We start from the raw sequence: 27,389 nt of genomic DNA, 5'->3' as shown, positions 1-27,389 counted from the left end.
TGAAAAGTAGCTATTCTGGTAATTTCTCTGTACCAGAACCACAAAGCACTGTAGGAAAATGGACAACCAGCCAAGAAACCCAAAGCCTTTTTCTTTAGGGCATCTAGTCCAACTTCTCTTCAGGAAATACTTAGCCAGACGTGTGACTGTCTTCTCAGTACCAACTACCTACTTGCTGCTGGATGTAAACCCAGCTGCCTGCAAAGCTTTTTGTAATTTTAGCACAGCAACTAAGTTTAACTCTTTTCCCCCATATTATCAATTCAAACCATTTCACAGTAATTATAAATCGCACATCATTCTTCTTGCTTTGCACAATTTTCACCTACTCCCTTGGTATAGAACTTATCCATCAGCTATCAAAAATATTTTTAAAACATCATTCAAGGCTGTAATTAATAGTGGAATACTTGTTGAAACTGCTTTCCCTCCTATTTCCCTAGCTACCAGCAACACTTTCCCACTTCTTCTGCCTTCTGCTGTTGGAGGGACGTTTGCTGCCTGGACTTTGAGTAGAAGAGGAGTCCCAAGGTGAGGAAATGTTTGGTTTAGGCACACATCCCCTCATCCTGCTGTCCCCAAGCACAGCCATGAGATGCCAGGGACCAGCTTCCCTGCAGTGCCTGGAGACCTCTTTTGAGACACCAAAACCCCTGACTCCCACACCCTTTGCAGCTTGGACTGCCCTCCACTGCCCCAGGAGCTGATTCCCTGCAGCACTCATTCATGTGCTGTGTTATCTGTCCTTCCTCAAGTCATATTCTCCTGCAAATCCTAAATGCAACCTCTGTGTTGTCTGTATTTGAGCAGGATCCTGTGTAGCTGATCCCAGACACAGAACACCTGTTTTGGTGCTTGTAGGAACATCTCCCCTCATTGTTTGCATGTTTGTATATATACTTTCAGCAGATTAGTATAAATGTTGTCACAGAACTGCTATTGAAATTCACGCCATTCAGTAACATACAATGTTATTTCCAAAACCCCAGCTACTCAACAACTGGGTTTAAAGGCACAGGATCTGCTGGAAAAGAAATAAACTTATAGGCTTCTTATGCTAAAGACTTCCCATTAAACTGATACAGAGACTTCTACTGACAAGAATAATTACTCTAGCCATTTATTCTAGTACATAAGTACATAAGAATTGGTCTTAAAAAGCCAGGAAGAAAGTCAATGAAGCAAGTGCCTCGGGTCAGCTACTTTTTAAACTCATTTTCTGCTAAAATATTCTGTTCCTTTTCTGCTAAAATATTCTGTTCCTACATTAAGATCCTGTGTTTTAATACACAGCTGTGGCCATGAAAATCTTAAGCAACAGATGTTAATGTATAAAAACAAATGCAGCCAGTAACCCTATAGGTTCTAGGAGAGCTTTTTCTTATTTTTTAGGTTTATAGCAGCAATATTTGGATATAAGATTGATGATTTATTAAGATTATTTTTCTCATATGGGAAGATCTATTAATGGCCTTTGAATCTGCAGTGATTCATTGATTCACAGTGAGTGGTTCTTCAGCGCCAGACCTGGAAAGCTCATCAGAGCAGCATAACTGATTTAGCTACATGTCTACCCTGTTTTGTCTTTGCTAGAGAGGTGGGAATTGTTTTGTGACTATTTTTTTTCTGCAGGAAAAATAAAAGCCATTTATTTTTAGTTCCAAGATAACAGTGGGTTTTGATGAAAATAAAGTCACAGAATTAATTGGTCACTTTGGGGGTATTAAGGTGGAAAAACCCCTAATTTGCCTCACGGAGAATCAACAAAGTTGTCTTTTAACCATCTTAACCTCTGAGGGATTTGGAGGGAATTAGGTTACCTCTGTGTCCACTTTCCCTGCTTTTATTTTCAACAGATACTTCTAGTTTCATACTTCGCGGCATGTAAGGAACATTGGAATTGTACAACAGCAGTTTTTCATCTCTGAATAGGACTTCCCAACATCTTTTAATCAATTTAATGGAAGCCTAATCCACAGACTAATTACCTAAAACTAACAAGATTTGAGTATTACTGACATGAATAGGATTAGTTAACTAACAGTCTCCCCAATCTACTGTATAATACACACAAACCCTGCAAAACTGCTATTGCTGACTGAGCTTATAACTGCATCAGTTATTCCCCTCTTGGTCACTACATAATAGGAACATAGTCTTTCAAAGTGAGAGCCGCTAGTTTAGGTTTAACATGACAGTTTTCATTCATAAGTATCATGAAGTTGTTTATTCTAGTGTTGCAAAAACTCAAATGTGTTTCTGTAAGCTCAAATGCTGTCTTACCAGCCTGACAAGCCAGGTACTCGTCTTTGTTCTACCATGTTCTACCTTGCTTGAACAAGCATCTCTAGATCCTGACACCATGGTTTAGCCATGCCACACACCTTCAGGTCCAAACTATTACCCTGGGAACAGAGGAGTGTTTTCCTGAAGAAGTGTCCTCCCTCCACTGGGGTCCACTCATATCAGAGCCTGGAGAAGACAATTTAAATACACTTTGCCTCCTCACTGATCTTATGCTGAGCTTAGTTCAACTGAGCCTACAGACTTAGGTTGCTAATTTTAGTTTAGCTATTGTCTTTCTTTAAGTCTCTACCTTAATCTAATTGTGACACATTGTTCTCCGAAGAAAAGATATCCAGCTAAAAATACTTCTGTGCTGCAGTGTCTCCAGTGGCTAAATTCCTTCTCCCTTTTATCTTTACATGGATACTAAGAACAGGAAAAAGTACAGTCACCTAGCAAACTAATAGCTGCCAACATCTTCTGTGAATAAATAGCAAACTTGCTCTCTTGTGCTACCTGCCAAAAACATGCACACAAATTAAAAACCCTCTCTATGGTATTCACCCACACAACAGCACGTGTTCCCCCTTTCATTAGCAAAGCAATCACAAAGCACAATGAGATGTATCTGTGAATCTTGGAGGTAAAAAGTATACCTCTTTCCAGGATGCTAGGTCCATCAAAATTGATCTTACCACACAGTAACTGCCCTTTGTCCTCAGTCACTTGTGCTGATGACACTGAATTTATTGTGGCAATGAAAGAAGGATGATGGTTGCCAAAAAAACCCTACAACAGTGTGAAAACAAACAACTGACTTGGAGATTTACCACCCTAAGACCTTCTCTGCCAGTGATCCCCTAGCTCTACACCAAACACTGCTATTGGAAACAAACACAACCAGTTTGCATGCAGTGTACATGTACAAAAAGAAAATCCCTACTTATATGGCAAAACTTGTGCTTTCCAAGGCAAGACCCTTCTTTCAAAGTGCCTCAGCCTATGGTTTCCCTCAGTTCTTTGGACATCCCCTATAAGGCGCTGTAACTGGCTGACTCCATCTCCTGCTCCTGAGCCTGAATTATTATCCATCATGCAAAAATACCTCAAGACGTTAACCACGAGACCACTCTGACATGTGCTTAGCTTTCAGTGCTTAGCTTTCAGTGTACACAGAGCTACTCTGAAATTAGTTAACACCAAGGGGACAAAGTGCTGGTCTGACTGCATCCTAACATTTTCGAAACGTTTCTAAAGGAGGGATTCAGAACCCCAGTCTAAACATGATCCCAAAACAGGAGAAGCTCTCCTGTTGAACACATCATCCTCGTCAGAGGAACTGGATGTGTAAACAGCAGGATCAGTAAGCCATCAGCAGTTGTGGGAAAACTCCACCCCATCCATCCTGACCTTTGACCACTCCATCTTCTGCTGTTTAAATCAAAGAGCTAACAGAAATAAATACATGGGATTAAACTAGTATGAATAAACATGTTCTCCACCTCAACCCACCCCCTTTGTCAAAACTATAGGACACAAAATGTTGATCTGAAGTTAAGAAACAGGGCAGTAACAAGAACTGTATAACAACCCTGCACACAGAGGCCAGAATCAGGAGTTATTTGCCTGAAACAGTTATCTGAAGTACTTCTAAAGCATTGACAGTCTTCTAGGATTCTGCTAAGGAGGAAAAGAAGGGCAAAAAGCATCACCTACATCAAGACACCAAAAGCCCTTAAAGAGCTGCAGGGCTTCTGTGAAGGGATGTCAAATTCAGTAATGATGCTGAGAGCTAAACTTGTTAAGTGCAGCTAAGAGCCATTTCCTCAAAACCAATTCACATTTTCAACAGTGAGCATCACCATTGCTGAAAGAGCAGCTTTATTCTGATCTTTGCCATTTCCATGAACCTAGCACTAAGAAATCAATAACAGGCAGCTTAGTCTGTCCTCACAAATAGATTGTGATAAACAGTACATCCTAAAAGCTATCTGCTCTGGAAACTCCAGATGATTCACTTAGTTGGCCAATGATTACCTGAGATATTTTTCCAAGAGAAAATAATTAGCTCTAGCGGGTGCAGTTTTCTGGGATGCTTCTAAGTATTTCAGTTATACTCAGAATCCCAGTCCTTGAAAATCTTTGAGTTTTACAGAACTTGTGGTGGGAATATGTCCCTTTAAATGTTAAATAAAGAAGTCAGTGAGTCACTAGTGGCACTCAAAGCACCAGGCAACGGGTTGACAAATGATGGTGTAACCTTTCTTTAACAACTTCAGTTAGAGCAGGGAAGGTTTATGTAAACTAACCAAGAGAATACAGAAAGCCAATGCTGGGGCCAGGGCTGCAACCAGATGTCATGCAATTAATCCATCTGATCAGAGATGTGGCTCAAAGCTTGAACGCACAGTGACACTATATGATTACTACCGGTAGCAACAATCATTGGAAACTGCTTTTCATTATTAGCACACAACTTTCTTCTGTGAATCTCAGCCATGTTCTTGGCCATCTTCAGAGAGCATCCTAGGACTGCCTATTTTGTAGATTTTATTGGTTCTCACAGCCTCTGCTATCACAACAAATTAATGAGCTGAACTCCCTCTAATGTGTCTTGGCAAGGCCTGAAGGGTGCAAGTATCAGATATCCACTGTGACAACTCACAGAACAAGGGAAAGGTTACCTACTCAAAATTCATCCAGGCTGACAACCCATGACACAAAGCAGTTACCTTTGCACAGGGGCTGAGCCTCATCACTGGTGCAGGCAGCCACAGGGATGCTGCCCGTCACACTTGGGCTAACCACACAGCTAACAGATTGTGAGAGCAGATGTTAATGGCATATAATCAACCTCAGTATCCTCTTCAAGGCAAAACTCCTGCTAATCCAGGGATTTGAGCACATGTGGAATAAAGACTGGATCCAAAGTTTAACACATGGGCTCTTAAGAACCTAGGATACACATGTAACGGAATAAACGGAAAAATTAAGGCAGATCAAAAATACAACTTGGACAGATAGGATACACGAGAAATAGCTTCAGAACTCAGTGTCCAGCAATTTTCCGAATACCAAAATAGTCACACCAGCATGCCTGCACATCCAGTTAGTTGTCACTAACTAGCAGTTTAAGTCAGGCTCATGCTTCACGCAGAAGCCTAAAGCACCGTTGTCATTCATGAGAAAGCAGTGACTAAGGGATCTCAGACACAGGGGGAAGAAAAGTGCCATGGGCAACAGTAACATCAGCATTTATAGTGGGCTTTTATCAATTCCATGGGATTTCCCAGACATCAGGTATGGTCAGGGGACTGTCACCAAGACCTACTATAATGATTTTACCATCAGCTTCTCATCAAAATGTCACCCCACAAAATAAACACCCCAAGGGCAGGAAAACACTGTGAACTTAACAGCTTAACTATGCTAGGATCCTGCTAGTCCCCACTAGAGAAGTTCAACAGGAGGCAAGATTACAATGGCTTGCCTGCTTTCCTCTTTCCTTCCAGTAGTAAAAATCCCTTTCAAATACTAGTGTAAGGCTGGAGAGAGACAGAAAAGAATGTCTGGAGGAGATCTTTGAGAGAAACATCTGAACCAAAATGATTTGCTACTCAAGGAACGCTTTGTTTGTGTTTGCTTTTTTCTTTTCTTTTTTAATACTAGAATTGCCAAATTTATTCAATTATACCTTCAAGAAAATTTACCTTTGCTGTTCAAATGACAAATAAGAGCAAAAATAAAAAGTGGCAGCACATAAAGACTCCCTCTGAAAACACTCTGGTAATGGAAACCACATGATGCAATAGGGTTTATTTTCTGGCATGGTACAGAACTGAAGTCACTACTTCTACTGTGTTTTATAATTTGGGCTATGAAGCCAAATTCAAGTAGCTTCCAAGAGCACAAGAACATGAAAGCCTGTAATGAGGCTACCACTTAACAGCTCCTTCTGCCACCATTGTTCCTTTTCTCTTTACACTTCAACATCCAACTGGTTTCCACAAGAACAGTCCTTAAATAAAGGTGCAAGTACCTATCCCTTTATGGCTAAGCAACCTATTATTATTTTATTATTAAGCAATCCTATTAGTATTAAGCACCATCTACAGTGAAAAATAAATTCCTGTATGACATTTCAACACATACATGCAGCACCTCAACATAGCCCTATGGAAGACCCCACCAGTGCAGAAGATTTTTCATGGACCCTCTTAATTCTTCCTGTGGAACAAGACCTTTACTTACGACACCCCAAGTGCCAGATCTACTTCCAGCTGGGAGAAGGCTTTTAGTTAGGAAGGGACTCACAGCTCACCAATGTTTCCAACCACTGCTACTCCCAAATGCTCTGTTATTTCCAAGTACTTGGTTGCCTGCAGGCTGTAATGCTTATGAGTCTCCCTTGTACCTTGGACGTGGATTGAATTTATCCCTGTACTCTAGGGTATATAAACCTGAGAAAGACACTTTGTGTCTTCAAGCAGAAGCAGCAGCAAGACGTGGGGAATTGAGATCTTGGCTGCAGCACTCAAATTAAGAGAGGTGTGTACTTAAAGCAACTAATCCTACAGCAGTCACGGACCTGCCTTACACAGCCTTTCTCACAACGCAAAGCAACCACTGCTCCTGTCAGCCCTCATCTGCAGATAAGTAAGCTGTACTGAGGAGCCTGTATCAGAGGCCAGCAGATAGTGCTGTTTCAGCCCAGGGTGGAAAGGCAAGTAACCAAAACACGGGTCTTTCTATGTACCCGTTTTGAGTATTTGAGCTGATCACCACTCCTACTATGTGGCACAGCAAAAGAGTCTCTCAGGCTGGAAAGTCACAAGTTACTTAGATGTAATAGATGAAATGTGTGCCGTAAATCCAATCTTCAAGACAAACCAGCACTAAGAGCAATTGAAGTTCAGGCAACACAAATTTCCCTTATTTATTAAAACTTAAAACTTCTGCATTGATTTCAGGGTTACAAAGGTGACTGCAACGACTGAGCCTTGCACTGACCAAGGCATGGATCATGGTAGAGAGCTACATCTGAAGAAAAAAGCCAGATACCACACAGAAGGATAGATGGGAAGCCATGCTCCATCCGCTCTGTATACAGACATGCAGCAAAGCCCTTACACATGCACAAGTCATGTAGCCAGCCTGAACCTGCAGTAGAAGAAAAATGAAGAAAATACAAGATCAAGAGCTGACAAAACCAAAGATTCAGTGTCTCAGCATATTCCTGACAGCTCTGAACACCATGACCAGGAGGACTCTAAAATACTGTTATCAAACACTGTGCAGGCTCACTGAGAGTTACAGCATTACCCTGACGTAAGGGCTGCCATGGCCCCAGGGAATGGGAAAATGAGCAGTGCAATATCTGCACATCTCAGCATAACGTTAATGTTCATCTCTTCTGCTGGTTAGAGATACGACAGCTCTGCAGTGAGTGCAGAGAACACTGCTACAAAATCCTTCCAAAACACAGAGACTGGAGCAGCTTCCCACTGTCCCGTTTAACAAGATTTAGAAGCTGTTCCATACATTAGCACAGGGGTAGATGCAGTCACACCTACACCTGGGAGCTAGTGCAGAGATACCTGACCCAGCTTCAGGGTCCTCACCCATGGTCCTGCTGGTAGGAAAACCATAGCTTGCTGTGCATGCTGCCGTGGCCACACTCCTCATGATACCCAAGTGCCAGTGTGATTGCACAGGCTGTGTTCCCTCTGCAGAATAAACTATGGCAGTAACCCCAGTGAAGCTAGCATTCAAAACAGAAAGAACCTACTGGGCTTGAAGCCTTTGAAACTATAGAAGATGGACTTTCTATTTCCAAATTTCCTGGGTAAACAGCATCATGTGCCACATCCCATGACAGAAGTATTCAAACATGGACACATTATACACACATCTTCCTGTGGGCTTTCAGCAGCAATGATTTTGTTTTCTTCTGCGTGTCTTCAAAGCACCATACACTTGAAGTATTCTGAAGAAATTAGTTATTCAGACACAGACAAGAAATCAGAGTAAGACCTTCTCTGCATCCCTTGTTTAGAGAAAAAAACAACCCACAACAAAACAAACAAAACCACAATTAAGGTTGAGGAATCTCATTGAGAGGGAACTGCAAGAATCTGACCTATCTGAGCTTGAAACGTCAGATGGTTTTTTGGTTGTTTTGCTGGTTGGGGTCTTTTTAAAGAGACCTCCATTTTGCCTGGGGGAAGTCCTCTTTAAAACCTGACAGAAGAGGATGACCTGTAGTTAAACAATCTAAACTTTCATCAGTGAATAGAATACACTACCGGAGCCAGGCAAGCCAGAAAGATGGTTATGCTGGTTAAAAACATTGTCTCTTAAATGGGAAAGAAAATGAACCACAAGAAAGCAATACATTACAAACCGATAATAAGTTGTTGGTGTACGTTATAAAGAAAATTAGAAAATCAGTAAAAGAAGAAAATAGAGGAGGAAACAGCAAGCAGAGGAGTCCATACAAGCAGGAGAAGGGTTTGGTCGCAGATTTCAGTCTCAGCACAGAAGGTTCAGTCAGTTTATCTGAAAATACAAGACAGACGCTGAATCCCACCAGCAAGAGAACTGGTGGTGTTAATGTACAAAAGAGCATTTATTGACTAAATGATAGTAAGAGAATTCCAGCAGTAACTCTGAAGGAAAAACTACCTTTAGAAAGACATGGCTAAGGAAAGAGCTTGTCCCACTGGTACTCCCCTTCATTACATCTCTAAATGCTGGATTTGCATTATACCTGTGAGTGGGTACTTTTCATTGTTAAAATAAGGGAAAAGCTGAAAAGATGTTTGATTAAGAAAGGATAAAAAGACTACTAGCATTAACTATTTGCAACTTTTTAGAAAACAGAGCTTGTCAGACTAACCTGGTATCTCTTCTTTTATGAGATTAAAAGTTTAGTTGAAGCACAATGAAGTCAATGAAATATACTTCAGATGCTGTAATATACTACGGTTTCTGCAATGCATTTCACTTGGTACTGAGTAAGATTTTGATTAAGAAGATATAGCAATAAAAATAAACTCAGAAGACATTAAATGGATCAAACATAAGATAAATGATATGTTTCAAATGCAACAGTGAATATGAAACACTCATAACATAGACATGCTTTAAATTGGATCCTGCAGGGACCCGTTCATAGTCCAATGCTATTTAGCATTGTTAGAGTGACCTGGAAGAAAGCATAAAATCAATATACATGGAGTCTGGAGATGATACAAAGCCAAGATATGAATAGCAACGAATAACAAAGAATAGGGGTCAATGATCAAAAGCCAAAGACTGACAAGCAATGCATTCAAAAAACCCCAAACATATTCCAATGAGGACCAAAATATGAGGTCATAAATCTAGAAACACAAAGGAGAGGCCTTATTTACAGAACTGTCATCCAGGAAACAATCATCTTGGAAAAAAAATCCAATTTTATCATCGCAGATGATCAGCATAGGATATAACAAAAAGATTACAGCGGAATTCTTGGCTGTATAAACATAGGATCTACCCAGGATAGAAAAACTCAAATATCTTTATATATACCCATCATGTGACACCTTTAGTTTAGAAATTACCTTGAAAACTGGAGAGAGTTCACAAGAGTCACAAGAATCTGGAAGATTTCAGAAAACACATTTCATAGTTTCCAGATGGTTTTAGAAGACAAAGTCTGGCCATGAACAATTGCAGAAGCCCAGATTAATATATAATATAGGAGGCTTCTTATGCCCTAATAAAGGCATATCTGGGCACTCTTATTCAGAATGTAACGGTTTCACTCAAGTAGTTTAATTAAGTAATAATTCAAAGTATTTAAGAAGTCCTTCAAATTAAGTTTCCTTATGGACCCCACAGAAACTCAAGATGCAGACTGATGCTGTCACAGATTACAGATTATTATATAAAGATCAGAGCTGCTGGATATTTTCAATACCTGGAAATCAAAGTAAAGCTAAGGCTTTAAGAAAACAAACAAACAAAAAAGCAAAACCTAAAAACCCACCAAAAAGTCCCCAAAACAAAACCAAAACCAACCCAGCTGACAATGGTCACAACCTCCCAAGACTGGCAGAGAAGTCTCCATCACAAAAGGCATTCAAGCAGCATCTCATTCCTTCCAAAAGCATGCCCTATGAGACCAAATGTCATTTCATTCAAGCTCTATATAATGGAAGGTGGACCAGATTCCAGAGGTATTTTCTGGACAGATTATTTAGGTATTAGCTCAAAAATTCAATCCCATGTTTTGCCAGAGAAAACCACTGAACAGAACTGTGCCCTTGGCCTGGTATCATGGCACTGGAGATTATTGGCACTGGGCCCCAAATAGGATGACCAATTTCATTTCATTCTGAATCTTTCAACAATCCTCCAGGAATAAAATGTGTAATCCAATAAGCCACCCAAATCTCCATAGTCTAATCACATTATTTTAAGTCCTTTTTAATCAACTTAAATTATTTCTTCATTAATCACATTTATGCTGATTCAGATCATCCCCAATCCTCAAATTTAGGAAGAAGTTATGAAAATTATTAAAGTAGTGAAACTTGTTTAATGGGAAATTTTTGAATTCTGATTTTCACTCATAATTGAATCATTAAATAGGTTGAGATAGAAGACATAAAGCCAAATATGAACAATGTGGGCAAGATAGCAGAAATGTTTTAGCTCTTTGGGGTGAAATTTTGCCTCAAGCGTGCTGTCTGAAGGCCCCAGCTTTCTGTGACATAGAAAAGCAACTTCCAGCATACCCAACAAATGCATTCACTCCTCCATGGAAGTTGTTTATCAGTTTAAGAAAGCATCCTTGAGGAGTAGGAGTTTGTACAGCTGGTGTGCAGTCTCTCTGCAGTGGTACAGGCACCACCTCCATGGGAATTCACAAGCCATCCATGCAGCAGCCGCAGCACTCCCCAGGCACAGTGGGTGTGCAGTCCACCTCCCTACACATGTGGCATGCCCATGGACTTGGGTTGTCCTGTTTGTGCTTTACTGTCCCTTGCCAACAAGCTTCACCACAAAAACGGGATTAGGGAAAACTTTCCAACTGCTCCTCTACGGAGTATACAAATGGGTATTGAGGCATGTTTGTATGTGTACATATACCCCAAATTTCTGATGCATTTTACTTCCATCTACAGTTTTTTAGCTTTGCAACTATGCACACAGTGTATACAGTGTATGCACCTTCAACTACTCACCTTCAACATCCTTTGGATGAAAAACTAGGTTGTAGCTATACATTATGATGCTGATACAAGAACAGAAGCCATGAAGCATGCTGCTGCACTGATAAAGGAGATGACAAGGCTAAAAGCAGCATACAAGTGAAACATTGATTTCAGTGGTCTACTTAGCAACAGTATAACAAATTAAATGTCTCAATGTCTCCTTTAAAAGCAAAACACAGATTTCCCCATTAACACAAAGGAAATATGTACTCAAGAGACAGCTGCAGTACCCTCATTAAATCGTATTATGTGAATCTAAGTAGGCATATGCCAAATTTTTACCAATGCAGGCACTGAGTATTTGCATTACTCATCAAAATGAGGAGTAAAAGATGCAGGTCACAAACTGCAGCATCATAAACATCCTATTTAAGGAATAACTGACTTGCTATGGTGATGATAATTTTTATCACATTCCTTCAAAACTATCCACCTTCAAGGGCAGAGCTCCCCTACTTCCTAGAGCTCAAGTTTTTGGGAGGTAAAGAGCAGTTGTTTTCTTTGTTAATAAATGCAGGGCTTCAATTGCAATGCAATTTTATTCTGGTCCTGTATTTTGCTAAATAATTATAATTCCTTTTTCTCACAATTAAATCAGCTGCATGTTTGAATATTACAGTTTCCTGAGTTTCACACGGCACATGCATTTTTACAGCTTAAGTATATCACCAACCTGGTATAATTGCTTCCATCCAGCTAATGTTTAAACATTATGAATTAGCAGCAACAGAGGTATTAAAGAAAAATAAATAATCTAACCACAGTACTATTATACTGTAACTGCAATATAACTTGGTATTTTATGAGAAGAAAATCACACCTCAAATCTCCAATAGATTTGTGCACTTCAATGTTTAAAAAACACTGAGCAAGTAGAAAAACATTGGCTTTGCAACCAGAAAAGTGGGAATCCCCCTGCTCATGACCCTGGGAAAGCCCCTTAGGAAACCCTGTCTGTTCTGGATTTGGACTCATGATTTCCATAAGACTCAAACATGCTTCTGGAGCACAAATCTCAATACGTTCAAATGTAAGACAGCCTCTGCCAGGGTCTCCATCTTTTCTCTCGCCTGGGGTCATATGCATGGCAGAAAAGGGGGAATCCAGTAGCACGGATGACATAAGATGGGCAGCTTTTTGTTTTGGGAAGTCAAAGCTTTGTATCTACCCTCTTGAGGATGGAAAGCAACAGGCCCCATTGCTAAACTACAAGCTCCCTGTATCATCTTGCACAGTTATCATTAACAGCAGCAGGCATGCTCCCCACAGGAAGTTAAGAAGGACCTAAAGAACATCTGTTAAATACTGGCAATGTTTAATTGTATAAGTGTGCACAAACAAATGGTGGCAGGAGCATGGCATAAGTGAGTCGTGGCTCAAAAGCCAGGACAAAAATGTGTGACTTACAATTATGCTGCAGACAATTAAGCAGAAGCCATGCCTGCCAAGCAAACATGACACTTCGTACGTTACTTCAGAGTCACAACAAGGATGGAAGCTATTTACAGGAAGAATAAAAACCCTGAAGGAAAGGTATTCATAGGAAAATGCTGCTAACCACTAGGAACCACTTTTCCATGGCCAAAAATCAGTTCAGAACTCATAGCCCATTCAATAGGCGCTTTAAAATAGATTATGATTTTTAATAACTGTGTGATTTAGCAGATGTTAATTTTAAGATTTAATCTTATGAACACTTACACATTTAGTGTCCACAATCACACCATTCGTCCTACTCAGCATAAAACAGGTGTGACCATGCATTTGTTCATCCAGCATCTCCTCAAGGTCTTTTTGGCTTTCCAGCCTTAACCATTCTATGATTCCAAGGCTTGTAGAGCTATTCCCTCCCACCAAAGAAACACAGATTCTACTTTTATCAATGTGGCTTTTACATAAGCAGATATAGTGAAAATATACTTGTTAAGGAAAGGCCTTTTTCTTGCTCTAAAGGAATTAGTTCCCTCGTTTCTTGCTATTTTTCATCAGTTCCTTTAGGTGGGCATATGAGCAATGAATGCTCCCCAGCATGTTGCTCCAAGGTAAGAGAATACATCCCCATTTTGCTGCAGAGACCAGCAATGGGCAAGAAAGTGCCCTGGCAAGGAGCTGTCAGCAGTGAGTGCCCCACAGCCAGGGGAACGGGGAACACAGTCATTCTCAGGCTGGACTGCTCCAAATCCAACACATCTAGGAGAAGCCAACTTTTGAGCTCTGTTTTTACCTAACACTATTCTTTTTCTAGCTGGTGGCTGCAGGAAAATCCCATTGCTGTAAATATGCCATTTAGCTTTTTTTGTAATGTGTCTGTCTTTTAATGGAAGACTAAAAAGAATGATAACTAAAAATTATAGTTTCCAGAAAATTGTAGAGTTCATTTGCTTTGCCTGTTAACTCTCAATTTTAAAGCTCTTCGGGAAATTTTCAGTCTTAACCCTAAAGCAAAGCTTTATCCAATGAAGGGCAGACATTTTCTATCTGTTTAATTATAATAATTAAGACTTTGGTAATACATTTAAAAGAACTACAGTATAATCAGGGTTGTATCCAGAGAACTGCTTTGTTGTACCCAAGAGAATTTGTCTGTCTTAATTAAGTCTCCTTTCTCAGACACTGCACATAGTGACTCTTTCATCTGAACTACCTTATGTAATTGCATAACAGCTCTACTTACTGCATATGGCACACACTGCTTTTCAGTGCTGTTTCTAACACCATCATGATGCTTCTTAAAGCAAAAATATAGAAAACATAGAAAACAGTCTGGACAATGTCATTGCATAGACTGAATTGTATGCACATGCTTCAGTCTTGTAAATTCAGCAAGGAGGACAGCAGTAAAATACAAATGCCCTAATGCTATTACTAATCTGAATCAGATTAAATTCTCTTAGTTCACACAACACACCTGTTCTTTACTTACCTGGATGTAATGAAAGCAGAATCTAGCCCACAGGAGCAAAGTATGAGGTTCATGGAAATCCCGTTCTTAATTGTACCATATTTTCTACATTCTTTAAAGGTAGTATTTGGAGTCAGGAGAACAGTACAAAACACTGTAAATAGCACTAGATAATTTACAGGAAGATTAAAAACAGATGAAATCTATTCAAATCACCACAGACAGCAAACTCCACAGCTCATTAATTTCATAGGGTTTTGCCTCTGCTGTTTTCTGATTCTGAATCAATATTGAAGCTTATATTTTCCTCTTTCTGCCTATATACGAACACAATGAATTAAAGTTTTTTTCCAGGCAGTGTTTTCACCTGGGGTCATTATTAACTGAGAGAAGAAAAAATAATCAACTCTCTGTATGCAGTAAAGTGGCAAACATTTTAACTATGTACTCTGGAAAATAATACATTTTTAAGTCATTTTCCAAAGCCAATTAAATTATCTGTCAATGAGTTCTTCCGCACCTAGGTAAATTGAGGCATGTCAGAGACTCTAATGGCTAAATATTCTCTATTGATCAAAGCACACTGCTGTAGCTCAGCAAACTGCAAAGGCATTATTGCCCTCATGAAAAATGAATGCTTCATCCTGCAACCATTTGCTGGGATCTGAAAATGCAAACACTAGCCTAAGTGCTCCAAGTGAAGTGCAGTTATTTGGCAAGCGCTGTGCACTACCACACCAACATGGAGAGTTTTTGGTTGTGCTGTTTCTGTGTTAAAAGGCTGGCACAACCCAACCTCAGGCATTGGTTCCTTCCTAAACCCTAACAGAAAGCATAATTTCCTCCTATCAATAACAGCATGCCCCAGAATAAACTCACATTCAACAGCAGAAAAGATATGGAACTATGAAAACCACACCATCCAGAGATCAGCCAAAATACTAAATTACAAAGGATACATTTGGGAGGAGTCTAAATAAATCCTCAGGTTTCAGGGTCAACATGGCTATTGGAAGTGTTATAAGGGAACTAACCCTGTGAAGAACTGAAGGGTAGAACATTTATAGAATATTAACTGAGCTGGGCTGTTATCTTCCAGGGTTTATAGCTTATTTTGGGTGGCACACTCAGTCTGGATACCTTAATGCTAAACTTGGAGAGTTTGGCCTTTCTCTGCTGCTTGAAAACCGAGGGTTTGAAACTGAATTCTGAAATCCAAGTAGAAGAATATATAAGATTGGGTGTGAAGCAGGTTTTCCTTACATTTCTGAAAAGCTCAAGTACAGCTACCGCATATAATTGTTATATGTGGTTAGAGGTACTTATATATCAACCACTGAAGCAACAGATCTGACTCCAGGGCAACATTTACTTAAGCAGAAGTTCATTATTTTGCTTTGCATGAAGCATAGAGCTGATGATACAGCTCCAGCTCTTGCTGAGTCAGTGAAATGTTTAAACACAGATGTATTGTATTCAGTGAAACTTAAAAGACATTTTAGCGCTTGGCTGATCTCAGACTCACCCATAGTCATGCAGGAAAGGACAGAGGAGCCGTGAACATTGCTGACATGCTGTTTTACTAAGCCACAAAACTACCCCTCTGCTTTCAAACATTGCTCTGTGTTAAACCTACACATTTGATGAATCACATCTGGTAGGAATATATCAGCATGCAGTAAAAATAAAGAGTTGTCTTAGTAAACTAAGGCGCTTCTTTGTAAGTGCAGAAAAGATACTGCACACCATCCTGGAATGTTTTTGCAACTAGACTGCTTGGGATATCTTCAGAAAATACAGACTACTTATCTGAAAGATAATCCTTTTCACTTCTGACCAGAAACATCATCTGAGGGCAGGTAGGAGAAATTAACTTGAAATCTCTTAATGTAAACCATATCCCTTTAACCATGAGTTCCCCAGTAATTAAGCAAGATGTAATAAATGACTGTTTGGGTAATACTGAATGTTGGTGTCTTGAAAGTTACAGCATGATTGTTTTTCTTCTTCTGTATTTGAGTGTTCTTGCTCATGCAATAGCAGAGAAAATACACAGAAGTCCCCCATTACCTCTGCCATTTCCTTTCTATACATTTAAGCAGTGATGACATGAAAAACATTTACTTCAGCAGAGTTTTGTGCAGAGAGTGCAGAGATAGTCCAATGCAAAAGCAAAACCAGGGTCATGGGCAGTCCATATGCACAGTCTCACTAAGAAAATTACACACTGCCTACAGTTTAACCAGAATCCTCAGAGACAGAAAATGTCTCTTAAGTCTGTGATATGCAGGTGTTTATGCTACAGGGAAGAATGGGACTAGAAGGCCTGAAGAATCTTTCCTTGTTTTCCCATTGAAGCCTGTGCAGAGAGATAGACAATGTCTGGCAAATAACTGCATTTTAAATACACATCCTGGACATGTTTATACTCCATTTGTGAATAACAGAGGGAATCGAGAATAAAGCTGCATTAAGCTGTGGATTGAGACAGGACACATGGGTATGAGCACACGGACAGGCATGAGAACAGTCGTGCAGCACTGACACACACCTGAGATGGAGCTGTGAAGGGATTTCATCACCCCCTTTCCAAGTGCAAGCTGTAAAACTCTGAGCCATTATGAGAGCAAACATTTTTTCCCTCACAAATATCTCCATGAAGTGCAGAGAGCAATCATGTCTTGCCAGGATGATTACACAGCATCCAGAAGGGAGAAGAGAGGAAGAATGAGAGAGGAAGAACTCCAGCAGAGAGAAACTGGGAAAACCAGCACAAAACTTCTCTTCTTGTCATTATCTTGGAAGAATAATGGCTGTATTATACAAAAGGGGCAACAAAAGCCTCATCAAGCATACACTGCTACTGCTTGGATTAATCAGATACAGCCATTCTTGAAACTGATACATAAATTGACATTAGTTCAGTCTGCATATATAATTCCAATTCATTCTCTTTTTTTTACCACAAATTATGTTACATTTTTAATTAAAATCTTTGATCCAAAAATTAAAATGTCAGTGACGATGCACAGATGCTGCTGAAGAGATCTATCTTCTCCCTAACGTAAACTAAATGAGGAAATACCTGAGAGCGAGAGTTTCAAGTGATGCTCTGCTCAGCCAGCACCAGGGACTGAGTACCATTAAATTAAGTCCCAGGGTGGTTGTACCTTCTTTCTAAACATACCTCTTGCTCCCAGTTACATGCTTGCAGAATCAGGGACTCCTCAGCTAGCCTCTATTATTAGGAATATGAAAGCAAAGAGCTCCTAAATGCAGTGTATCAGCACGGGATGTGTCTGATGCATGACTTCGGAAACGCCAAACTTTTTCACTCATCAGACAAAAAGAAGGCCCCTTAGCAAAACCAAATCCTTGCAGTCCATCACTGGTACACCACCCCAGCAGACACACACTGCTGTGCCTCAGCTTCCCCCCACCCAAGGCACTGCAGACCCACATTTGTGTGAAACACAAATGCAATGGCTGAACACTGCCTTCCACCTCTCCAGAAACATTCGCCAGTGAGTTTCACTGGGTGAGGTGGTAACTGAAGAGCCACACAGTGCAGAGATACAAACTTTGTTCATCCGTCTCCAACGAGGGTCTTCCTAATTTCACAGATCACACGTGGTTTGGCTGGGCCCAGCATCATATGCAATCTGGCCTGCTGAAACTCCTGGCCATTTGCAGAAACACTTTCTCTGATTTCACAAATAAAGCCCATTCCATGGCTTAACTTCATTTTCTGGCTACAAATTAAATAAGCGAGTCAATAAAACGTTGCATACTGCAATGTACTCTTACAGGGAATGGGGAGCCCTTAGGCAGAGTGGGAACATAAACAAAAATTAAAGCATGAGTCACAGAGAGCAAGTCAAATTAAGGATACTGATACATGGAAGGGGTGAAGAAATTATAGACAGAGGGAAAGTCATAAACAGAAGTCCATGTAGAAGTGGCTCTCAGGCATAGGTAGCACACTTCAGAAGTAACCAAGCTATAGAGCTTTTTTTTTGGGAGGTGTCCCTGTCCATGGCAGGGGGTTTGGAACTAAATGATCTTAAGGTCCTTTCCAACCCTAACTGTTCTATGGTTCTATGAGACCTTGCTCAGTTTGACTTTCCATCCTCATTATAAGAACACCTGAGAAAGGAGCACATTTACTTCTCAACAAATGTTACCGAGAGCTGCACTACTGTTGCCCACAAAGGAGCATAGTTTAATCACTAGAGCTGGTTTTGGGCTGCTGCTGATTTGATGAGGATCTGCTGCTCAGGCTGCTAATGGTTTGAGTCTCATTTTCTGATAAATTGTTTCTGTGTTCTCTGCATTTATCTCCCTTTCCTCACTGCTGAGGTATCTCTCTTCAGTATTAAAAAGGTTGAGAAAAAAAATGGATATTACTAACAGGCAACTTCAGCACTGCTGTTCACACAGGATATGGCAGTTCTACAGAGCTGAATTACATTACCTATTAGCACACAGTTTGTGCTGCACAGGAAATACTGCTCTCCTTAACTGAGTCTCCCTGTTAAAATAGATCAGCAGAGAAAAGCAAGGTTGGAATAGAAGACAAGCCAGCCTGATCCTCTCAGCTGTCTGCAGAGTGCAGGCATATCCCCATTAACCCCTCCAGTCCGTGTGCTGCGGTATGCACCATGCAGCTGTGCTCAGCAAAGATAGAATCATAGAATAGTTTGGGGATGGAAGTGACCTTAAAGCTCATCCAGTTCCAACCCCCTGCCATCTCCAGAGACACCTTTCACTAGATCAGGTTGCTCCAAGCCCCATCCAACCTGGCCTTGAGCACTGCCAGGGTTGGGGCAGCCACAGCTTCTCTGGGCAACCTGTGCCAGTGTCTCATCATCCTCAAAGTAAAGAATTTCTTCCTTATATCTAACATGGGGGATCTAACATGGGCGATGTAGAAGGCCACCAGCAGTTCCCACCCGTGAGACCAAAGCCAAACTGAACCAACGCCTCCAGCAGTGGCAGAGGTTTGTGGTCCCAGCAGAGCCTCAAAGGCAGAGACCTGGGAGCACAGCACAGCCAGGGAACACAGCAACACTCTACATGCCACCACTTCACAAGAAAAGACTCTGCCTTAACCTGTCAATAAATCCAAGTGTGTCGTGTATGATTGTTTCCCAGCTTGGTTCTCCTACACTCATCCTTTGAAGACCCAAGGTGGGTTGGCCAGCTCTACACGGGCCCAGCAGCCAGTGTAGAGGGTACCAGAGCCCGGCTGGCCTGTGCTGCACAGCGAATGTGTGACACATCCAAGACACCCCTCATTCAGGCACACACAGTGATTCACAGCATCCATTTCAGATGCCAGAATTATTTAATAAACCAGTAGTAGACTTCAGGCTTGAAATTTCACAGGGATGTTTAGACTGAGAGCTCACACAGTGACAAACTTCTGGCGTTGAGAAAGACTGTAAAAATCTATCTTTGGTCGTTTACACATCCACTTTTAGTGCGAGACCTGCCATCTGCCTACTGCAGTGTGCCAGTTACGCTGCTGTATCACTAGCCACCATGCTGCTGCTGCTCCACTACTATAGTGCAGACAAAAACCTCTCTATGTATTCACCCACACGGTTTTTGGGCTGTTGCCTGAGAAGGAGCAAGTGGCTTAGGGTTAGAGGCAGAGGGCAGGAGGATTCAGTCATTCGTATCGCAAGCACTGCCATACAGGTAGGTTCTTCCCTTTTGGAGCAACAAGAAGCACCAACACCCTACCCCCACAAAGTCCAAGTAGGGAATCCCAGTGAGTTGATACCCCTCTGCCTGGCACCAGCCCCTCCATCATCACTGCATCCACCCCTTCATCTCCTCTGCCCAACTTTTTGGACACTAAGCAAGGCCCCGTGAGCTAATAAAACTGTCAGTCCTCCTGCAGACCACCCATCTGACCTTAGGCACAGCCAAATTCTCTCTCCTTGCATCAGTTCATCACCCGCAAGATCAAAATCACACCCATGATTTCCACCCCTGCCTAGCCCTGCAGAAGCCGAGCAGGGGAGCAGTGCATGAAACAGCATCAGCTCTGTCTTCAGACAGGGGCTCTGTGTTCAAACAGGGGGCTAAATACACCTGGCACTAGTAAATTCATGTCTCCTGGTCCTTCCTCACCTGCCTGAACCCACATGCATACAGCAGACTGTTTAAAAACAGAGCTAATTTGAATTAAATAGTAGTCTAACACATTCTAGAAACATTCCTGAAAACCAAACATTTGGATTAATTTGATTCAAAAGCCTCTGAACAAACACCCAGCTCTGCTATTACACTGCTGCATTCACCTTGCCTTAGTAAATCAGTTCTCACTGTGGGGGGCTATTTATCTTATTCCTTTTACAACATAAAAGCTATTTCTCCAGTCAAACCTCTACATTATAGAGCGTTATTTTCTCCTTTATCATAAGCCTGCTAATAGTCTATTTCATACAGAGGCAAAGCACACAGCTGAATGATGAAGGTGGCGGCAGAGAAGCAATCCTGCTGGCACAAGGGACCTCTCCCAGGACTGTAAGATGTTTGCAAAGCCTGACTCCAGTGCCACGCTGGCTGTACATCACTGTGATTACACTGACTGGGTTATTCTGATTTACTAGCTAGAGAGACGGAGAGGCAGGAAATAAGCCCAGCAATGATGTATTAATGTATACTCCTCTCCAGAAGCTCAGTGCCTTTAAATATGAAAATGTTAAAACCATGTTTTTGATAAGCATGACAAATCATGTAAAGTCATTACAATTTTATTAGAGGAAACATTTTCAAATGCATTGATTAAATTACGAATAATGACTTGGACCTAAAGTTATAAACCTCTGATTTCATCAGCACTAATGACAAAGTGGAGGAAGTCAGCATCTTCAGGGCCTAGACAAAGAATGCACAGTGCACCATACCAGTCCTTATTAGCTGCAATGGATAGAACTGGGTGAGAAGACAAAGACTAGAGAGCCAAATCACAACCTACATGTTGAACTGCTTCAGCTATGTCTGATTTTAATCAGTGTTTAGAATTACTTAGTTTCTGAGCTCCAACAAACATGGAGATACTTACTGTAATCAAAAAGCAGCATATCTAAAAGAAGTGTTATTCTGTGCATATTCACAATGAAGCATATAGAGAAATGAATGTGGTCAACCTGTACTTGTCTTCCCAATGCAAATGGCTTCCTGTGTGCACCTTCAGACGTGTAAGTTGCATGTAAACATCCCACAGATCAAACTGCTAGCTCCTAACAAAGAACATGCAGCAAGGAGCTAGCTGTAAGACGGCATTCACCTTCCCACACTGTAACACCACCAACTCTTCTGACACAGAAAGTCCTACTCCTCCCTGATACAGTCACTGATCTCCCTCCACAGGCCTACTGAGAGGAAGAAGACAAGGGAAGGTGTAGACTTTTCACTGCATGTAGGGCCTAAGGATCAATTCAGTTGCCCCTTACCTTGTTGACTGACAAAGAAAAAACATGATCACTAAGTGGGCCTAATCTGTAACCTGCATTTTGAGGTGCCATTGTCAAGATTAGGGAGACCTGAACTTGATAAAGAGCAAGGAACTGAGCAAAAATAACTGTGCTTCTTCCTAAATTAGTCTTAAATGCATCCTCCTGGGTGCTGGAGATGAACAGGGCTTGTTCTCATCCCCACCATGATTGAGACAGTCTCAGGCAACCTAAACTCATCTCCAAATGCCTGTGCAGTCAGCATACCGGGTGGAAAGCAGAGCATGGTCCTCCTGTCCTGCTTCCCAGGCCCTGAGGACTGGTGTGTGGCTGCTGCCTTCTTCCAGCAGAACCCAAGAAGCCTCTTCACACTGAAAATTAAGAATAGTGAAAGTACTTCCTGATGGAAACAATCAACTGAAACTAAATAGCTCGTGCAATAGTGCACATCTAATCGGGGCTTTGCATACTGAACCCTTTTATCCTTTCCCAACAGCAAACAGATCACTTGAGACAGAAGAAGACAAGGATGCTTTATCCCATTGTCTGTTTTTCCCCTCCAATATTTAACCTTTTCCCTTTTGCTCTGTGAAAATCCTAAACAAGAAGGAAGAGTGAAATGAATGTCTGCTATGTCTGTCAAAATACAGGTAACAGACTTCAGGAAAGCGAGCTGTTCTTCCCTAAACTCAACATTTATCATTATCTTACATGGTTTCTGAGGTACCAGCAAACGTAAGAAACTGCTGATGGACAAAGAAATGTTTTAACAAAGGTTGTATCTTTAACACTATGGAAGAATAAACAGCAAATAGTACAGCACTATGGAAAACCAGCAGAAGTAGTGTTTTCCTTCACTCACCCTCTCTGATGCAGTTTGCAGATTTATGTCCTCTCTCTCTCCCTAGGACATCACAGATAATGCATGATTAATTCATTCATTCATTCAGCTTCACCAGCATAGCTTCATCTTTCAGGTAAATGGGAAACATACTGATAATATACAGCTGTGCATTAATGTTCTCTCTGCTTGTCTCACCATGAGCTCAAATCCGAAAACCGAGCTTCATCTCAGAGAGCAATGTAAGCTCCCAAACTCATGCAATGCCCTGGGCCCCCAGAGTACCCTGTATGGTGAAAAAATGAGTTTCAGAGCTTCATCTCTGAATGTCTGGGAGATAAAAAAAGCCAGGAGCTTGCTGGCTCAAAGCTAGAAAGATGCTTTTTTGGGCACCCCTGTAATCTCCAGAAACACAATACAGAAATAATCTCGTGTATGTATCCAGGAACAAGAGAAAATGATTCACCTTGTGCATTTCATGCAAATTTGGTCTAAAAGTCCAGACAGCTAATTAATTCAAGTGGATTGCCATTATGAGGTTATTTTTTTCTTAAACTGTAATTCCAGCTTCAAGGTACGAGTTTGGTTGCTTTTCTTTATTACAGGAATACATTTTCTAGCATTAGTCTGCATCTGTCATTAAATGTGTAGTGTGTGCAAACACTGATAGGTGGTTTTTAGCTCTATCAATCTCTGCTCTGTTGTAATAACTAGGAACGATGTCATACTGCAATTACACACATGAAATATTTAGAACAAATGAAAAGAGAACACTGGCTACCCACAGACATTAAGTATCTGACAGTAAAGTGAAAATAATACATGTGGAGTGCAGCTGCACAACATTATGGTAAATGAGTCTGTCCTCCACCTCTCAAGCCACTGAGTTTCAGCTTTTCTCAGTATTCTTATGGTTTTTTTGTTGTTGTAAATAAAGAGAATTTGTTTTCAAACTCTTTCCATCTTTTTTTCCTTGAACTCACCTCCGAGAGACTTGATAAGGCCAGAAAATTGATCAGTGAATACATTTTATGCCCCATTTGAAAGCACATGATGTTTCTCATCAGTCCTCTTTGTACAGAAAATGTTTCTGTCAAGTCCTCTCCTATAAAAATACTAAGAAGAAAGATGGAAGAGAGATGCATGACAGCCCAGGGCTGTGCCCACAGCCCTGTGCCCTCCAACTTCCACAGGAAGATTCACTCCAGGTCTACAGCTACAAGGTTGGATGCACCAATGTAACATAACATTATTGCAGCTGCCACTGCTAGAAACCATGGTTGATCTGTTATTCCCCTGGGGATCACAGCTAGGTTGCTGTTGTCTCACAGGCATGTTTCAACCACAGCACTTGCTTATGCAGTAAACAGTGTGATAGCAATCCACAGATCACTACCAGAAAGGCTTGCACTCACACCTGGACTTGTATGGGCACCTGCAGAACTCCTCTGCAACTTCCATGATACACCTTATTGTGGCTGTTTACATATGGCAGAAAGAAAAACTCACCTATCAAGCAACTCCCAAATCATCTGTGCCAGCACATAAATGTCTCTTCATGTTGTGTAAGTCAAGTTGATGTTTAACAAGTCAAGTGCAAATCCCGTCTTTATTTTACTGAGCCCCCAAGGAATTGGGGGATGCTGTGTGGGGAGGGAGTATTCTGTTGTTAAGGAGCTCTTGGCTGCTACTAAAACTGACAGTAACAAAACTTGCTACTAAAGTTTCATTGATTTCCATCTTTAAAAACAAAACCACAATCAAATAATGGTTGGTGTTCAACCCAAATCTTCATCTATTTATGGACCACTATTTACATGTGGGAGTTTTGTCTCCTAGAGCTGTCCAGTTCCAAATGAATTTACAGCCCTGTCTTCAGACAAATAACCACAGAGTGACAAGACACCAGCATGAGAGAAATAAACAGCCTTGGGCAGAACACACTGGGGTGCAAGTTAGCAAAGATGCAACTACGGGAGTAGAAGGAAGCAAAAACAGGTAGTTACAGCACACTTAACACTTTCTTTTCCTGTTGCTTACTGTTACAATTAGTGGTTGGTAAATACTTGTGTGATAGCAGCAACTAGATGGCACAACAAGATGTTGGACAGCCTTGGGTATGTAGCGAATGACAACAGTTGGCCTAAAGGGTTGACTGTTAATATCGCTTGTATTATTCCCACTTTTTATTCAGGAGATTTCAAAAGGCACTCAGAATACATTGTCTCATCAGCTAGGCTATTAACACAGAATAACTGTGTTAATAACAACTAAAAATAATTCCTATCTTATTAGTAAATAAAACTTACAGCAATAATAGTAAATTATACTACACAAGGGAAAGCCTAATAATTGCAGTGGTTTTCTTGTCCATATTACTACACACACTGCTTGTTGGATGGGGTGAAAGGTTTAAGACATTTCCCATGTTATCCAAGAGTAATTTTTAACTGTAAAAGAGTCTGTGAAAAATGAAAGTACATTTAATTGTAAAATGGACTTGAAATGTACATCGAGTCAACTAATCTTATCAGGCTCCCTTCATCCGTCATTCCCACCAGCAACAAAAATGGAAAGCAGGCAAGAAGCTGTTTCAAGTGCCTCTAAGCTTCCCACTGATGTACTCTGAACAAAAGGTTCAAGGTTTCTGCAGGAAGAATAACAAATCCTCCAGGACTTCATGATGGGTGCGTGTCCCAGCTTCTCTGGTAAACCTGTGCCAGCCTCACCACCCTCACAGGGAAGAACTTCTTCCTAATATCTAATCTAAATCTCCCATCTTTCAGTTTAAAACCATTCTCCCTCCTCCTATCGCTACAAGTCCTTGTAAGAAGTCCCTCTCCAGATTTCTTGTAGGCCTCCTTTATGAGCTAGAAGACTGTCACTAGGTCTCCCCTGAGCCTTCTCCAGGCTGAAGAAGCCCAGCTCTCTCAGTCTATCTTTATAGGAGAAGACATTATAGACTAAAACTCAGTCTCTTCAGCAAGCCAAGTGTGCCCACAGTCAGTCTCTCAGGCAGTCAGAAAGTCTTCACCCAGGCACACACAGAGGTGTGTTAAACAGCACAGCTTAGGCACACACTATAAATCAGTGGTTATAGTCAAGGATGATAAGGTGGCTATTGTAGGCTATTGTAAGGGCTGCTGTAAAGGCTATTGTAAGAAAAGACAACCAAGCCTTTTCCCCATGCCTTGAAAAGACAATGGAAGGAGTAGGAAACCTACAAATCCAGTGAGGCTAAGAAAGGGAAGCACCTTGCTAGCTTGTGCAGCAGCAGGAACACCCCTGCTAGACCGATGGCAAGTCCCAGCCAAAGGGCTGTGCAGGTCAACAGTGATGAGGGAGCAATTGCAGGAGGACAGAAGGAGGTGAAATGTAGACAAGGATGCATCATTCCCCTTCATATGGGATTAAACACAGCCCACATGCAAAGCAGCTCCACCAGGCATATTGCCAGTGTGCAGCAAGGGGAAGGCAGCACCTGGCCCACAGAAGGATCTGCAGGATTGCACCTTTGGGAAAGGTGGGCATCGCTCCCACCGATCTGCAATGGAGCACACAGGGTCTTCATGACCAGAAGGAAAAGCAGGATCCCAGCCCTGCCTCTGTGTAGCACTCGGGTCACAGCTGCTGCGCGCACCAAGACACCCTGCTCCTGGTTCTGCTCAAGGGGAGATTTGCCAAGGGGAAAGCAGCTGGCAAGAGCTAGTAAATCCTTCAGCTCGAGCTAGCTGAGATCCTGCTGGGTTCCTGCCAGCTCTGATGGTGGGTCAGATAAAGAGCGCTGCGCTCCAGGTAGCTCATAAAAAGAGATTAAAGCAACACAGTCAATGAGACAGTTTCCTTCTATTTGCCCACTCAGGCAGAAAAATTTCCCCTCCAGATTAATTTCTGCCTTCCTTCACTCAGCGGAGGAGGCTGTAAATTGGCCTTATTGGGAGGCATGGGAAAGCCACAGCCAGAATGGAGAAGGGCACAGCCAGGGAGGCTACACATCCCTCCTCTGTGCTCACCCTCCTGGCACTGGACCATTCCTACTGGATGAGTGTGCTTCCTGCTGCGGCAGACACAGACACATAGGCTGCAATGCAAATGTAAATGAGTGATTACAAAGATAATAAAAAAAGCATTTAGTTGTCACACAACTGAACAGTCATTTCCATGGCATCTAGAGAATACATCCAGGCTGATTGTAGAGGTCCATAAGAATGGGAGATACTTTCTGCTCCTTGCAAAAGTGGCTTTGATGAGGGAGCATGAGACAAGCATTAGCAACGTGCCTTAAACTTTGTCAATAATGCAACATGGAAGCCAGAAGATGAAGCTGAGATGTGAGAACAATAGATGGAGATTCCTTTCCTCCAAGGACAGCCATGACACACACAAGTTCCAGGGATGGTCAGCTATCATGTCAGCATTCCCATCTTCTCCAAGAAGGGCAAAGCTAGCTCCCCAAGGCTCAATATCCCTTAAACCTCTCCCTCAGAGACAAAAGAGAGCAAAGAAGTAATAGAGCAACATTGTATAGCAGTTATCCAATTCCTTACTGTACATGAGGTCCATATTGGCTGTGCTTTTCCCTAAGATTTGCAGAGCAAATGTCTACATCAACAATACGCGCTAGG

At 41.4% G+C, this 27,389-nt stretch overlaps 1 protein-coding gene across 1 annotated transcript in view; it reads right to left on the bottom strand.

The window, feature by feature from the left end:
* The window catches only part of PLCL1 (phospholipase C like 1 (inactive)), a 205,506-nt gene that overhangs the window by 42,926 nt on the left and 135,191 nt on the right, over positions 1-27,389 (bottom strand). The window lies entirely within an intron of this gene.

This window comes from Melopsittacus undulatus, chromosome 8 (assembly GCF_012275295.1).
Source record: "Melopsittacus undulatus isolate bMelUnd1 chromosome 8, bMelUnd1.mat.Z, whole genome shotgun sequence".
Classification (NCBI taxonomy): domain Eukaryota; kingdom Metazoa; phylum Chordata; class Aves; order Psittaciformes; family Psittaculidae; genus Melopsittacus; species Melopsittacus undulatus.
This window is presented reverse-complemented; position numbering and strand designations above follow the sequence as displayed.